Here is a 14766-nt window from a genome sequence, read left to right as displayed (position 1 = left end):
AAGAAGCACGTATCTGCCCCTAATGCCTTCAGAAGGAGCTTGGTCTTGCTGACACTTCGATTTCAGACTTCCGTCACTCAGAAATCTGAGAGAATAAAGCCACCACATTTGTAATAATTTGCTGTAGCAGCCCTAAGAAACTAATACATCATGTTTTATTTGATTAAATGTCACTTAATAAAGGCAAATAAAGTATAATTAAAGATGAAGATTCTTCAACAAGGCATTCCACAAACACATAGTAAGTGTTACCATGTGTCAGGCACTGTGTATGACTCTGAGGATACAGTAAACATTTTTAAAGATATTCTCCTCTGAGACCCTCACGGACCTTACTGTGAAATCTGAAAAGATGTTTTTTCCCCAGGGCTTGTAAAACAATGGAAAGAAATATCAGAGATTTTAAAGAGGAGAATATTACCTGGGGTGGGTGAATGGAGTTCTTTTGATATAAAAGGTCTTTTTTATCAGAACTAAGAGAAGGCAATTTTAATGTGCAGAAAAGATACTGTAACTAAAGAACTGCACAAAGGCTTAGAGACATTCAGTCCAAACCCAGACCTTATCAGTCCCCAAAGATGCAATTGTTTTCCTTCTCCCCTGTTGATTACAAAGGAAAGAAGAGCAAACCTGGACAAGGAAGACCTGAACGCTTTCCCAAGTAACTATCCTAATGAAAGAGATCTTTTCCACTAACATATTCAAAGAATTAGAAAGTAAAAGTGGCTTCGAGTCTTCTGTTGTTTTTCTACATTTTCCAGATGATATTTTGCATTATGATGTGTCATACCATGTTGTATCAATCACATTACAATATGTCACTTAATGTAACATAAAGCAAAATGATTGACATAATCTACTAGGGCTTGTCACAACATTGCATGTCAACCAGGACATTTTTATGGGTTTTGTAAAGAAAAAAAAAGTTAACATATTTCACAGAACATCACATCCAAGGTGCAACGGGGAGGGGAAAAAAGGCTCCTTTGAAGATTTTTGCAACATTCCTGTGGAGGAAACTGATAAACATCTGCTAAGTAAATGGAGTCAAATGTCATCCTTGTACACATATCACATGGGCACAATAAGCTATTGCCATTCTGTCTCAGGTTCATGGTCAGCTCTTACTGCTCCCTGTTCTTGCTTGTCACAATTAATCCAAGACACCTTATAAGATCACCTTTAAAGGAGGGACCAGAACTGTCAAACCAAAGGCTCACGTCTGAACCAAAGGAGACAGTACAGGTAGGCAGGACTTGGGAATGTTCTAGAAGCCATTATTAGTGCACACGTGGCTGCACGCAACTACACAAAATGACTCATCAAAAAGGTGGAAGTTATTATAAGGACATGGGGAGTTCTCAAGAAACAGAGGATAGGATAGAACTAGACCTTGAAAAGGCTAGAAGCAATAAATACAAAAATTCAGCAGTATTCCCTCTTCACTCCTGTTTCTGCCTCTCTGTCCCACCTGCTTTCTTTTGGTCATTCTACTGCTGCTCACCCATTTGGTAGAATTCACCCTCCATGAGGATGAGCTTTATAAGATAGAGTCCCAACCACAAGGGAGATATCAGTGCATGTTTATTGATTTCCTCTGTGAGATGTAGTTCCTCCTCTGGACACTATTCCAGTTTCCCAGCATGCAGTGTGAGAGACGGACCTTACCTCTACTCTAGCTGCGGCTGCTAAGTCACTTCAGTCGTGTCCGACTCTGTGCAGGAAACTCAGTGGGCTTCAGTCAACCAGTGGATTCCCTGTCCCTGGCCAGTGATTGGCTCATGGAGAGACATCGGCCTAAATAGTTACAATTAGACTGAATCTAGGGAAGACTTGCCTAGAAATCTAGGACATGGTCTCACTCTTCTCCTCCAGGTCTACCTGAGTGAGAATGCGAGTTTGGAGCTGCTGTCACCTGCTACCAAGAAGGGAGTAGCCTAGGAGTTTGAGCCAACTCAAAGGAAAGGAAGTCAAGACTTGGCTGACATCATTTTTGAGTCCTCCATCAAATCCCTCCAGCAGCCCAAGTCTCTTTGTGAGCAGTTTGGGTACATAAGTCAACAAAATGCCTTTATACTTAAGACAGTATATTAAGTTTTCTATTCCTTGAAACCAAAAGAATACCAGCCTATGTCAAAGACCAAATTACTATCTTCAGAAAAAAATCTCTAGCCAACCTAGCTTGAGCCAGTCAGTCTAATTAATTGGCATCTCAAGAGTACAACCATACTTGCTAGGTGCCAAAGTTCATGGACCAAGTGGGAGAAGAATTCTCAGAAACGGGGGAAGGGTGGCATCTTGAATAAAATCTATTACCAGTGAAGATACCCATTTACTGGGTAAGTCTGGATACATAGCCCTCTCTGCTTGGGGTTTTGTTTTGTCTTGTTTTTTCATTTTTAAGCTGGTTTGTCATATCTCTGAACTTTAAATTCTTCCTGGTATGCCAATGAGGGATGAATTGACTACTCACTCTAAGTAGATTTTCATACCTCATAGACAGGTTTTCATAAGAACGATACATCCAGATGACTTTTGACATTTTTCACAACTCTTTCCCTTCTCTCCCTCTGCTGCTACTGTTTGTGCATGGAGGAAAACAAGGGAAAAAATTTAGATTCTTCAATTTTATGATTGCACATTTCCTCGCTACCCCACACTCCAAGTTCTATGGAAATACTCCTCTAAGAACAGCCTCTTTCGAGGCTGGTCATGTGGTTCATCCCCTAGTGCTTGAGGTGCAAAGACTCAGCCTTTCTGGCCTTTCTGGATAAAACTTTGACATGATGTAGCAAGAGGTTTAAAACTGCTCAAACCCTTTATGAAAAGAATTTCTCTTGGAATTTTACAAGAAGCAAAAATCAGAATCACGCATACAGAATTATGAGCTCTGTTGATTCAAGCGTTTTGCTTTTCCGTATTATTTTTATTGAAATATAATTGATATACAATATTATATAACTTACAGGTGTATAATATAGTGATGCGCAATTTTTAAATGTTATATTTCATTCATAATTATTATAAAATATTGGCAATATTCCCTGAGTGTTTTGCTTGTTTCAAATAATTTTTAAAACCTGGCTCTGTTGCACAACAGATAGTGCATTGGACTTCTAAAATAATGATTAAAAACTGGGAATAACTGAATGTTAAAAAACATTGACCTTGTTAAACAAAGTATGATTTATCCTTTTGACAGGATTCTATCAATATTAAACAATTAAACTCTTATTTTGGAGAAACACTTAAGGAAATGGAAAAATGCATGTGAGGCACAAGTGAAAGAGGCAGTTACCACAATATATATACAACATGAAGATCAGTTCCATATACATTCACATAAACTCAAACTGGAAAGAAACTGGTATTGATTGTGGTTACCTCAAGATTCTCAAGAGTAGAATTATGAATGGACTTTTTTTCTTTTTGACATATTTTTCTACATTTTTCAAATGAATGCACAGTGAATAAATTCCACTTTTAAAATTTGCAGGGGTATTAAGAGCTCATCCTATTTTTGTGGATGTGAAATAGAGTTCGCTCTCTAAATTTTGGTTTTAGAGACAGTAAAAGCACGTCAACATAACATAGTTCTGAGACATCAATGCCCCACACTTCAGTCATATTAAAGAAAATCTAAGAATAGCTGAAAACAACAGAAACAAACATCACCCACCTAAGTAATGAAAGGGTTTTGTTGTTGTATTTCCTGGCTGAAGAATTTTATTTTTAGCAGAAAAGTGTTCACTTTCATTTCTACCTTTGAAACACTTCCAAATCAAAGGTCAGAACAACTTCCTTTTTGCATCACTGTATTATGGCAGCTGTATGATTTATAACTCTGATTATATTTTTGTCTCCTCCAATATGCTAAAGCGAGTGAGGTCAGAGATTCTGCTTTCACTCAGGTTCCTTGTTTTGGTGGCTTGAAGTCAAATTATTCATATTACTTTAATGCAGTTTTGTTTAGCTTAATTATATACTGAAAGTCTGGTACACATAATTAATCAATGCATTGCTAGTGACTGTTGAACAACCCGTATCTGTTGGAAATTTTATTACAAAATACCGGATGTCAGGGGAAGGCTGACAGGAACAGATGAGAGAGAAAAACCATGCCATCTCTTCCTCAGACCAGCGTTATCAAAGTGGTCGTGTGTGTTTATAGAAATCAATCTAGTTTTACAGATTTGTCCTCACTTCTGGAAAACCCAAAATACATCTTCTATTGTTCGTCCTCCTACCAGGCAAACACACCCAAAAGACCTGCCTCAAATATTTTTACTTCACTTTACACAGATAAAAAGATGCATTCTTGTGCACATCACACAAAAATCCTAGGCACTATTGGTGTGATTATATAACCCAGCGCTTTCTCAAAACCTTCCTCTTCTCCCCAAAGTATTCAATCATGAGTCTTAATGCCTGCTCCTTTCTTTCATAGGAGAAAGTGGGGGAGACAAATAGCACTGTACATTTTTTTTCTCAGTAAAGGTCTTTGATTGTTTGCTTCCCTAGACTTCATGGACTTTTAAGGAACTCTGTTTTAAGAATGTGTTTAAATTTATTTTTAAATTTTAAAGTTTGTTTCATCGTACATTGCCATGAGGAGGCGGTAGACTTAGCATCTAGTGCTTTCTTTAAGTTAGTTTTTATGGGAGTAGAGTTGCTTCACAGTGATGTATTAAGTTTCTACCGCACAGCAAAATGAACCCACCGTACATTTATATGCACCCATTCCCTTTTAGACCCCCTTCCCGTCCAGGTCACACAGAGTGTTATCTATTTTACACACAGTATATTCTGAGCATCTCTTTTAATGATAAAGTTCCATTTGTCCATCATTTAACTATCTTTACCCCCTGCCTACTGGGAAGCAGGCACCAGGCTCAGCTCTAAGCTTCATTTGATACAAAATAAGGATGCTTGTTTCTACCCTGAAAGAGCTTATAGGAGAGTGATAGAACAACCAGATAAACCCAGGGCTATGCATAGTGAGACAAGTGTGGTTACCAAGGAGGGCAGGGGTCCACCCAGCACCCCAGTGGTCCAGGAAGGCTTCCCCGAGGAGGGGACACTTGACAGCATTTCGAAAGATAGACATGAGGCAGCTGGGATGTAAAACGCAGCCCTTTAATTTCCTGGTTCCTCAGTGATTCTTACAGCATTATTAACTCCATTCCAGAAATGAGAATCCTGAGTTGCAGAGAGGTTAAAAGATGAACAGTGTTGCACGCCCAGAGAGTAAAATGTCTGGCTGCAAAGGAGCAGCCTATATGCCAACCTCTGCCCTTCCCACCCAGCCGAAACAAAGAGCCCAGCGTTTTGCTAGGGTGTGCAATGCCACACAAAGGCACTTCCCAGAAAGTGCACTATTTGTAAATAAAGATCTTTATTACCTCTTAGAGATACCAAGTGAACTTAAAAAACTGCTTCCTCCAAGCACTTTCCTCAGCCAAAACCAACGCAGCGCACGTTAAACACCCGGCCAGAGTCGATGATAACAGGGAAAGTGAGAATCCCAACACACATGTTCTTCTCATTCCCCTGAAACGCTGATCACCGTGTGATGGGCCCCTGGGCACTGGCCTGGTTATTTCTGCGTTTTGCAGAACCCCAATCTTGCACCTGCAACCTAGTCCCTTTTCTCTTCTGCTTTATTGTTATGGTCATTGCCACAATTCAGCGAAAAAGAAAATTTGTCTGTACTGACGTGTCTCTTTATTTTGTTGTATTTACTCAAAAGGAGAGGGAGAAAGAGACAGGGCAGAACTGAAACTAGCAGAAAATAATTCTGTTTGACAAAAGGCAACAAAATTACAAAAGCAGTCAAATTCCACAGAAGTCAACCAAATTTGAAAAGGCTGGGATCCAAATATGCTTCTAACAGAACCATTGGCTTTAAGAGCTGTCTGTGGCCAGAGTGATTTACCATCCCAGGTCCCAGACACATTTCAGCTACTTCGAGAAACAGACCGGAGCCTTAAGTAGGACATCTGGATTTGGTCACCATCGTGATGGTGACTTCCTGTCATTACTGAGCTGGTTTTCCAAAGTGAAGACCCCATCAAAAATGGAGAGCACGCCTCAGAATGGGAGGCCCTGACACTCTCTCAGAAGCCAGTAAAGGACGTGTGGAGTCCATTTCTGGGCTCCCCATGGGTCAGAAATACTCCCGTCACAACTTCATCTTCTCACACCTTATACACTACTGATACTATGTATATAGATATAGATAAGTAGCGATTGCCTACTGTCCAGCACAGGAAAGTCTACTCAGCGCTCTGCGGTGATCTAAACAGGAAAGAAATCCAAAGAAACAGGGGATATACGCATACATACAGCTGATTCACCTTGCTGCACAGCTGAAACTAACAGCATTGTAAAGCAGCTATATTCCAATATTTTTTAAGAGAATATAGGAAAAAAGTGGCAGATATTGCCCCAAAAATTTAATAAAACAAAAAGTGTGAGAATGGGAGAGAAAATAAAATGTTTCCAGAGACCAATAATAACATTTATAGTAATATTTATATTGAGGTTTCCATTCTCTCCCCAAAACAAACGTCATCTCATGGCTGTTGTTTTGTGGTGTTATGTGTTTTAACTTTACTGTTAAAAAAAATTTTAAGCAAGTGTAATTGAGTCAAACTGCAATTTGAACGCAATCAGTTAGAAATGAGTATGAACACAATCTCTCAATTATTTGTCTTATTCAAAAATTTGTGTTTAAAAAAAAAACAGGAAAGAATTATTTACCAGCAAGGTATTCCCTGTGTGGGAGAATCACAACTCTGCCATCTGACACTGCTAAACGTGAACACACTGCCATGTAACCAATGAAAAGACACCCTGCCCTCTTTGTGGAGTCAGTCATGGTCCTTGCTCTGTACCAAGACACTGTCTACTTCCAATGGGCCAAAGAACCCCACCAAATGACCCTGTGTCTTTAGCTAATACAAGCTTTTATCCTTAACCTATCAAGCACCATTTATAATATGTTGGTGTTTTATATCCCTCTCCTAAGAGGGCTTGCCAGGTGGTGCCAATGATAAAGAATCTGCGTGTCAGTGCAGGAGACACAGGCTCAATCCCTGGGTTGGGAAGATCCCCTGGAATAGGAAAACGCAACCCACTCTAGTATTCTTGCTTAGGAAATCCTATGGACAGAGGAGCTTGGCAGGCTACAAAAGGTGTCAGGCAGGGTTACAAAGAATCAGACACCACTGAGCACACGCACGGATCCTAAGAGTTGAAATGCAATTGGAGATTAGGGGGAAAAAAATGGAGTATTATTTATTAGCTCTATCCATCCCAGAATAAACCCACATGAATAGAGAAGGGAACAATATTACTTACAAAACAAAAATAGATTCAGACATAGAAGACAAACTTATGGTTATCAAAAGGGAAAGGGGGTGTGGGAGAGATAAATTAGGGGTATATGATTAGCAGATACCCACTACTATATATCAAATAGATAATCTAAACAGCAAGGTCCCCCTGTATAGCACAGGGAACTATATTCAACATTCTGTGGCAAACTATAATGGAAAATCATATTTTTTAAGTGTGCATGTTTATCTGTCTATAACTGAATCACTTTGCTGTACACAGCAATTAATGCAACATTATAAATCAACTATACTTCAATAAAATAAAATTTTAAAAAATAGATAACCAACAGGACCTACTGTATAGCACAGAGAACTATACTCAATATTTTGAAAAAACCCATAATGGAAAAGAATCAGAAAAAGAACAGATATATCCATATAAATATACATGTATACATATAACTGATTCACTTCACTGTACATGTAACTAACACACTATGCATAAATTTTACAAATATAGTAAATCAACTATATTTCAATTAAACAAAGAATGAAAAGAGAACAGGAGTAGAAAGCTCTTTGGGGGCATGATGGGAGTTGGGGTGGGGTGTGCACTCGCATGTACACGTGTGCACACGCTCCCTCCCTCCTGCGTGTGTTAATCCCGACCCCTGGTTCTGAGGAAAGACAAAACAGGAGCCTCACTCATTTACAGTTAATCTCAAAGGTTAATTTTGTTGCCTCTACGCGGTAAACAAAGAAGAGATTTCTTCCCCGGCACAGGGCCTTTTGCCATCCGCGAAACAGAGAAGAAAGTCAGCGCGTCCTGAGGATTAAGGCGAGGTCGGAAGATCCGAAGGACTTGGTGCTGACAGATTCGCTTATTAACAGGCGAGCTCTGGGGGCCAGGCTGCCGCTGACGGCCTGACGCGGCCAGACTTCAGAGGACCGGCGCACAATCAGCGGCCTGTGCTGCTCCGGGGACAGCGGGCACGAGGGAGCCGTTTCTAATTTGTCAAAGTTGTATCTAATTCCACAGAACAAAGTTCGCAAAGAGAGATGAGCAGAATCCACAAATTATTGTTCACTCACCGAGCCCGAGATGGAGAGATAGAAGCCGCGCACAGCTAGGGTTTTGTCAGGTAACTCGACCCCTGCCAGGAGGCTTTGGGTAACTCGGCCTTTTGGCATAACAGTTTCCCTTGTTTTTTGTTTAATAGGATTATTTCTCAGAATATTAAAAAGATAGCATCAGCATCTTTCAGTGGCCCCATAAACTATCTCTGGAAATATAAAAAGAATGGTTCAGGTGGTTTCCTTACTCCTGATAGGAGGGACTTCTGTTCTCTCACAAACCCAAAGGTAAAAAAATGTGGTTTGGTGAGGGGTGTGCCTGGAGCAAACAAAGCAAAATGTGAAGTGTTCTGGAAAAGGTAATGTTCAAACTTACCTTGCCCATCGAAACTGTTCCTTGGAAAATGAGACTGACTTAGAAGTTCAAACTCTGCAAATTTAGGGGTTGTTCCCCAAAGGGAAAGCAGAGACACTGATAGTTTCTCTGTGTCCAAAATGGCCACCAAAGGAAAACACATTCTCTAAAAGAAAATATATTGAACAATCTGGCAGTCTCCAAGAAAATCCAGCCTTTGTGTTGGTAAGGAGCAGTGCATCTGAGTAGAAGCAGATACAGGTCTGCCAGGAGCTCTACTGATCCAAGTCTGCCCGGGAACCAGGGTGGCGAAGCCAAGCCACCCATGCTGGTGGCTTTTCCATAGCAATACCTGAAGGGTTCTTGTAACTCAGTGCTTTAAAATGATTTAAGGAAAAAAAGAAGGCAAAAGAAAAGAGATAATCCACCTTTGGGTGTTCTCGTATAAAATAATATTTTGTTTAGATTTGAGGAAAAGGAATTTTTATGACCTTGTTAAATTTGCCAGGGGAAGAAGACTCGGTCATAGAATCATACAATTGTAGAATTTTAAAGCACCATGATCTATATCTCCTTCATAATAACTTAAAAAAATTTTTTTAGCTGACTGAAAGTCAGTTAAAATCATAACATGTGTGTTGCTGGAGGTGATCAATGTACACAGTGATGCTCGCCAGCTTGCTGATGTGACCTCACTGTGGGCAAGGACCAGAAAGCGAAGGTCACACATCTTACTTAACACAGGGCTCTAACTCTGGAAGGATATGCTTGTAGCACAAGGGAGAAGGTCTACTTGATGTTCTAGAGAAGCAAAGCAGACATCCAGGGGACTTCTGACCCAACTTCCAAATGAAGTGATTTCATTTCTCCTAAGGTTCCCTGATTGGCTGTTCAGTCTCAACAACAGGCAGACTAGGAATAACATCCCTTTCTTCCTCCATAAACTTTGTTATTGAGTTGCTAAGTCATGTCTGACCCCACGTGACCCTATGGACTGCAGTCAATGTGACCCCATGGACTGTAGCCCGCCAGACTCCTCTGTCCATGGGATTTCCCAGGCAAGAATACTGGAGTGGGTTGCTATTTCCTTCTCCAGGGGACCTTCCTGACCCAGGGATAGAACCTGCATCTCTTGCATTGGCAGGTAGATTCTTCACCACTGAGCCATCAGGGAAGCCCTCCATAATTTTACCTCTGATAAATTCTCAGTGTACAATATAGAATACATATTAACTGGCAACTTGCTTTTCTGGTCAACTGTAATACACTTTTGCATTCATTTGATGGTTAGTTGAAGTCTTTATAAAAGCTATCTGAAAGTGTGTAAGGTGAGTGTGCACAGTGGTCAGGGGACTGGCAGATAACCTTGGACTGGCTTCAAGTTCAAACTCCATGTTGACCTGCACATTGTATAAGCTTGGGAAAAATTCTTTACCTCTGTATGCTTCAATTTTCTCACGTGTAAAGTGAGTGAAATAATAATCCCTGTATCATAAAATTTGGGGGGGGCATTAAATGAGCCAATATAGGTAAAGGGCTTAGTGTTTGCTTTGCTCATAGTGAGAACTCAGTGTATCTCAGCTAATTAAAACAAACAAAACAAGTTCGTTGTAAAACTTGTATTATATAAGTTCATCATTACTGAAAATGTAAATTACAGTAAGATATAGAATGAGTCAAGAGTTAGTAGTGTTTATTGCAAGTAGCAAATGTACTTTTCAAACTGGGTTTCCAAACTCACAGTCCCTCTCAGTAGGGCAGATAACCAATAAAAAGTGGCCATGTTTGAAGACCCTTTATGAAGACCTTTTATGTTGTTTGAAATCAGTCATGAGAAGGCTCCTATGAAAAATCTCTAACTAATTCCAGAATTAGTTAGGAAATGTTTTTTTCCTTCTGAGGTTTTCTAATGAAAAGGAAAGCTACTTTACTCACAATCCTGCCTATTTTGACTGTCAGTAGCCTCATAGCTAATTTCTGTGCTTAGCTGCAGAAATTTGCTTTAACATAGACTGACTTTATTTTTCTTGTCTCTTCCTACTCATTTTAATGATTTTCAGGCTTCCCAGGCCATGGTGCAGTAGTAAAGAATTTGCCTGCCCATACAGGAGATGCAAGAGACGCAGGCTCGATCCCTAAGTCAGGAAGATCCCCTGGAGGAGGAAATGAAAACCCACTCCAGTATTCTTGTCTGGAGAATCCCATGGACAGAGGAACCTGGTGGGCTACAGTCTATGGTGTTGAAAAGAGTTGGAAATAACTGAGCATGCATGCCATGCCAATGATTTTTCAGTTTTTTGATCTTTGTGCCTTATATTTTAAACTCTCTCAAAATCTTTTTATAAGATGGAGGAGAGAAAGGTAAATAAATACCACAAAACATTATCACGCAGGTGGGTTTTCTTATAAACAAATCTTCTGCCTAGTTCTACACACCTGGTTTGAAACATTTTTTTTTATTTGACCAAAAATCATCAAAATGGCAAAGTTGCTTTCTATATAAACATTTATTTTATATTTTCAAAGACTGGGGTGTGAAAATCCCACCCTGACATGTTATTTAAATGCAAAGGGAAAAATGTCTTATAAGGGTTAAAGCTGTGATGTCAACCGACCTGGGAAATCCCATGGACAGAGGAGTCTGGCGGGCTACAGTCCATGGGGTCACATTGACTGCAGTCCATAGGGTCACGTGGGGTCAGACATGACTTAGCAACTCAATAACAAAGTTTATGGAGGAAGAAAGGGATGTTATTCCTAGTCTGCCTGTTGTTGAGACTGAACAGCCAATCAGGGAACCTTAGGAGAAATGAAATCACTTCATTTGGAAGTTGGGTCAGAGGTCCCCTGGATGTCTGCTTTGCTTCTCTAGAACATCAAGTAGACCTTCTCCCTTGTGCTACAAGCATATCCTTCCAGAGTTAGAGCCCTGTGTTAAGTAAGATGTGTGACCTTCGCTTTCTGGTCCTTGCCCACAGTGAGGTCACATCAGCAAGCTGGCGAGCATCACTGTGTACATTGATCACCTCCAGCAACACACATGTTATGATTTTAACTGACTTTCAGTCAGCTAAAAAAATTTTTTTAAGTTATTATGAAGGAGATATAGATCATGGTGCTTTAAAATTCTACAATTGTATGATTCTATGACCGAGTCTTCTTCCCCTGGCAAATTTAACAAGGTCATAAAAATTCCTTTTCCTCAAATCTAAACAAAATATTATTTTATACGAGAACACCCAAAGGTGGATTATCTCTTTTCTTTTGCCTTCTTCTCAAGTCAAGTCAAATGAAAGTCACTCAGTCATGTCTGACTTTTTGCAACCCAGTGGACTACACAGTCCATGGAGTTCTCTAAGCAAAAATACTGGAGTGGGTAGCCTTTCCCTTCTCCAGGGGATCTTCCCAACCCAGGGACTGAACCCATGTCTCCTGCATTGAACCCATGTCTCCTGCATTGCAGGCAGATTCTTTACCAGCTGAGCCACAAGGGAAGACCAGGAATACTGGAGTGGGTAGCCTATCCCTTCTTCATGGTTCTTCCCAACCCAGGAATCAAACCAGGGTCTCCTGCATTGCAAGCGGATTCTTTACCAACTGAGCTATCAGAGAAACCCTTTATCATGGAAAATCTTTGGGGTAGTCTTTAGTTTTTATACTCATTTTTGAGGACACTAGAGGGCTTCTCAGGTGGCACTTGTGGTAAAGAACCCAACTGCCAATGCAGAAGACATAAGAATAAGGGTTCAATCCCTAGAATGGCAAGATCCCCTGGAGGAGGGCATGGCAACTGACTCCATGGGGTCACAAAGAGTTGGACATGATTGAAGTGACTTAGCACAGCACAGCACACATGAGGACATTAGATAAATTAATACTCCAAAGTGTGAAGAAAGCCAAAGTATGTTGTTGTCTAGAGTAAGAGGGAAAGAATTATGAAGCTTATAAAATTATAAATTTTACCTGAACAAGGAACAAAATGTGAGTCTTTTACTCCATCATTCAAAGGTACTGTCTTTGAAATGCAAAAGTCATCTTGACTTCTCTAACCGTCTAATTCCCTGAATCTAATCATGCTAAGTCCTATAAAATTCTTCCTTCCTAAATCTCTCTCTGAGATGCACTCAGAGAGTCCTCTGACTCTCCCATAGCATCTCTTGCAATCTGTTTCATATTAAAGTTATTTACGTCCATCTTCCATACTAGATCTTTTGGACTGGGGTGCCCTGGAGCCTGATTTGTCTTTGTATCTCAAGCAGCATGTAACACACAAGGTCTGTACTTCAAGTACCCTGTACTTCTCCCTACACACACACACACACACAGAGTGAGCACACACACAGAGTTGTTTTGCTCTTCTAAGCCTTTCTTTTTTATTCCTGTTCCTTTCAACTCAGTGTCCTCACCTCCTACCTTCTCTCCATTATGAAACCCTTCTTATCCTTTCAGCTCAGCTTTTGTTCCCTATTCCCACCCACACTTTTCCTGCAGGGTTCCATTCTCTGGACGCGAGGACAGTGAGTATCTCACACTGCCAGACTTTTTCCAGATCCTTCTTACCTTTCTACCTGATTGTAAAGTTCTTGAGGGATAAAACCATATCATCTTCATCCTTCTAGTCTGCACAACTGCAGTGATATGGACACTCAAAACGACTTGTGAAATGGAACTAACTTGAATCATAAGGACCAAACTCAAGAATAATGTTCCTGAGGTAAGAGATAGATGGGCCCCTGGGCTGGACAGCTGAAGTTTGTCAGATGGAGTAAAATTCAAGCTTTGTTATCACCCAGATACCCCAAGGGCAAAGATAGTGGCAGAAGCTGAGCTTTGCTAAAATAAAGAGATAAGGTGCCCACCCCTGAGGTCAAGGAACACTTCCCTGTCTGCACATGCACAGGAAGGCTTCTTGGGGGTCAGAAAAGAAGGGGGCCCCACCCCATAATAAGCTTGGACATCCACACACAAGACTCTGCGGTAGGATCCACATTAGAAAAGTTGTGAACACATCTTAGGAAGGGTCCAAGGCCCAGTCAGTTGTGAAGAAGGAAACAAAATAGTTGGCCAAATATAAATAAAGGCCTGGAAGAACTGTCCTATATTAGTGATTTAAATCACCTTCCTACTGTACCCCTCCTCCCTCAGGAAGCCCACATTCTCCTCAGGTGTTTATTTTTGCCTTGCTTCTGACTTACCATATTCCTCCTCCATCAGGACACCCCACAATCCTCACTGGGTGTGCATTTCTGCCTTGCTTCTGTCTTAAATAAACTGTTTCTCTGTGTACTCTCCCATACAGAGCATTGGAGCTTCAGCTTCAGCATCAGTTCTTCCAGTGAACATTCAGGGTTGATTTCCTTTAGGATTGACTAGTTTCATCTCCTTGCTGTCCAAGGGACACTCAAGAATCTTCTTCAGTACCACGGTTTGAAAGCATCAATTCTTCCATGCTCAACCTTCTTTATGGTCCAACTCTTAAACATCCATACATGACTACTGGAAACACCATAGCTTTGACTATATGGACTTTTGTCAACAAAATGATATCTCTGCTTTTTAATACATTATCTAAGTTTGTCGTTATCTAAGAACTGACTCATTGGAAAAGACCCTGATGCTGGGAAAGATTGAAGGCAGGAGGAGAAGGGGACGACAGAGGATGAGACAGTTGGATGGCATTGCCGACTCGATGGACATGAGTTTGAGCAAGCTCCGGGAGTTGGTGATGGACAGGGAAGCCTGCCATGATTCAGTTCATGGGGCTGCAAAGAGTCGGACACAACTGAACAACTGAACTGAACTGAAGTCTATCATAGCTTATCTTCCAAGGAGCAAGTGTCCTTTAATTTCATGGCTGCAGTCACCATTTGCAGTGATTTTGGAGCTCAATACAGGAAAATCTGTTCACTGTTTCCATGTTTTCCTCCTCTGTTTGCCATGAAGTGATGGGATCAGATGCCATGATCTTAGCTTTTTGAATGTTGAGTTTTAAGACAG

This window comes from Muntiacus reevesi, chromosome 3 (assembly GCF_963930625.1).
Source record: "Muntiacus reevesi chromosome 3, mMunRee1.1, whole genome shotgun sequence".
NCBI classification, from domain to species: domain Eukaryota; kingdom Metazoa; phylum Chordata; class Mammalia; order Artiodactyla; family Cervidae; genus Muntiacus; species Muntiacus reevesi.
This window is presented reverse-complemented; position numbering follows the sequence as displayed.